The following is a 3,081-nucleotide window of genomic DNA, read 5'->3' as shown; positions in this document are numbered from 1 at the left end:
TACAATTAGTTCTTCACTAAATTCTCTCTTGTACTTGCAATAAAATCACAGCTTGACTTCACTAAAATCTCCAATTTTTCATTGACAACCGTGGTGGAATAGAAGACATCGTGAGAAGAGCCGAAATCCAAGTAAAAAATGCCAAGAAACACACCAAAAAGAAGAGAAAGAGATGAAAATGGTGAAATCATGAATATCCTAACGAAATCCAACAAAATGAAGACTGCTCAATTCAATTGAAAATGGTAGAAAACCAATATGCAAGTCTCCACTAAAATTGAAGTTTTCCTAACACTCAGAAATGTTTTCTTGAGAGTCAAGAAAGCCTATGACAGCAAATGAAGCAATACAATTGCCCCTTTGGAAATCAAACATGTACTAAATATAAAGATTGTCTTTTTTGTGGTTTCCAGAACTATGCAAAGTTATACACTAAGTGCTACCTAAAGAGGAGATGTGCTTATTGTCTAGCCAAGAAGATTCCTTTGAATATTAAAAACAAAAAGGACGCAAGTAAAATAGCACAAAAGAAAAAAGACTAAGAAGAATGGAAGCATGCACAAGCAAGACTACATTTGCTTTGACCACTTCACAACAATCTAGAGACTAACGTGGGTAAACCAAGGTTATATTTTTTATTACACTTTTATCAATTTCTTAAGAACATATAAACAAGAAAATTTTATTTAGTTTTTGATAATTAGCTTTCTCAAGTGCTAGCAGCAACCAAAAACAAGATTGTCAAATAGCAAATCTGTTAACTCCTTGTTAAATGAAGAAATCTCAACACTCAAGAAAATGAAGTCTACAAACTTTTTTTGAACACTATAACAATTGCCTAATAGCAAATTTAAAAAATGTGCATACATAGATTCAAGAACAAACTATAGATACATACCCACTATTGCTTTATGGTGAAAGCTAACATTCTTTTGGGAAACACTACATTAGTTAGTGCAAAATATGGGGTTTTTAAGCCATTATATAATGGAAACATTATCGCAAAAATGGTGTTATCACTTCATATATAATTTTTTATGAGTGTAAATCTCTAAACAACTATATTGGATTCAATTATGAGACATAAAAAGAAAGAGAGAACAAGAAGAAAAAAGAAAGAAGAGAAAAAATTGTGATAAAAGCTTTTATTAAATATTTCCTTCCACTTTGTCTATGCTTTGCCTCTATAGATCACCTCTTAACATTATAACCCCTCTTGGAAAAAAGGTTTAGTTAGTCCCTTAGCTTTTATTAGTAAATTGGAGTCTATTGGAAGGTCTCACATAAGAACTCATGTTGATCCTAGGTGATCCATGTATTTGTAGTAAAGTCAATTCCAACCTAATAAACTCGAAAATGAGGAACTCATCATCAACACAAGTTGTGATAAGCCATCTTGACCATATGATGCTCACAAACTTTCTAAAGGAGAGAAATACTAAATGAAGTAGTAATTGCTAGAGATCCTATATAGAGTTTCAATTCTGAAACATGGAAGACATCATAAACTTAGAATGATGCTAACAATTACAACCTATAGGCCACCTCATTCACACACTTTATAATCTAAAAAGGCCTAAAGAACTTTGGATGGAATTTGGAACAAACAATGGTGTTGAGAGGGAAGTTTCTCAATGGTGGGGAGAACACTCTCTCGTACTCTGAAATCCTGCTCAAAGATATCTTTTGTGTTAACTCTCTACCTTAGAAAATGGGGAAGAAAGGGAATATACCCTTACACCACACCCCTAGAATATTCCAATAGTGGAATATTCTAGGAAATCTCACACAACTATAAGCCATCTCCTAACAAGCAACCACAAAAACTATATCGTGTGTAAGAACCCACAATCAAAGTGCTAAAGTAAACTTCAAAGTGATACCTAATATCAATAACTGTTATAAGGAGAAGTGACTAAAGAAAAATAAAGAAAAGAAAACAAGAAAAAGAAAGAGAGTGTAAAGTTTTAGAGTCAAGAGGAAACCACATGAAAAAACTTGATAAAAGAATTAGACACTAGAATAAGAGGAAACAAAGTGGAGAAAAGAAAAGTGAAAATAAAACAAAAAAAGAGAAGAAAGAGAAAAATAAAGGAAAAATAGAAAAAAGAAGATAGAAATATAAAACCAAATAAAAGAACCACATACTTGGACTCTAACTTAAGTCTTCCTCACCTCTAGAAAGTGTTGAAAACATAGCTTAATTGCTCTCAAAGTTCCAAAGGAATGAAGTGATAAAAGTGAATATGTTGTTTGGGAATAGTAATTGCAAGAATGATAAAAGACAATGCTCTAATAAATGAATATTAGAAGGCAGTGATAGCCAATTGTAATAGGGTGATAATGGGATTTAACATCTTATGAATATGGTTTAAGTGGTTAGCAGCATATGTATTTATCGCAGTAGAAGAAAAGGTTTGTAGTCTTTGTGGGTGTAAGCAACCAAAGAGAACGATTTAAGAGACGATTTATAGGGTTCAAATATAAAGAGAAAGGGCCCATAAATAAAAGTGCACCCCCTTTTTCAATTGATTAAGGGTCTTGAAATACTTAGGGTTAATCATCATTAGGTTTGAATAGTACTGGATTAGGTGACTTCATGGGAAATTCAAACTCAAGAGCTTACATTTAGTATTAGAAAGGGTCTTGTGTCTAACTCTATTGGTTAGGTAAAGGAATCGCACCACATGTTAATTGATATCTAGCAAGTCTAGTTTGCTTCAGTTGAGCTTGACTTGAGGGTAGAGTGTCAAGAGAGTGTGGCTTTTAACTTACGTTCACAAGGGCATGAATTTGCAAGGAAGTGTGGTAAATTATAAATAACCAAAAAGAATGATTTGAGAAACAATTCATAGGGTTTAAATATAAAAGGAAAATGCTCATAAATAGTTCTAATTAGTTAAGGGTCATTAGGATACTTGGGGTTAAATGTCCTTGAGCTTAAATAGTACTGGGTTGAATGACCTCTCAGGAAGTCTAAACTCAAGAGCTTATAGTAAACATATATTGGGATCACTTTGTTCTTTTGTTGTAGAAATGAAGATTTGGACCAGCTCAGTAGCGCAAAACCTCGAGCTCCCC

This window comes from Selaginella moellendorffii, unplaced genomic scaffold, assembly GCF_000143415.4.
Source record: "Selaginella moellendorffii unplaced genomic scaffold, v1.0 SELMOscaffold_17, whole genome shotgun sequence".
Lineage (NCBI taxonomy): Eukaryota > Viridiplantae > Streptophyta > Lycopodiopsida > Selaginellales > Selaginellaceae > Selaginella > Selaginella moellendorffii.
The sequence above is the reverse complement of the archived record's forward strand: the minus strand, read 5'-3'. Positions refer to the sequence as shown.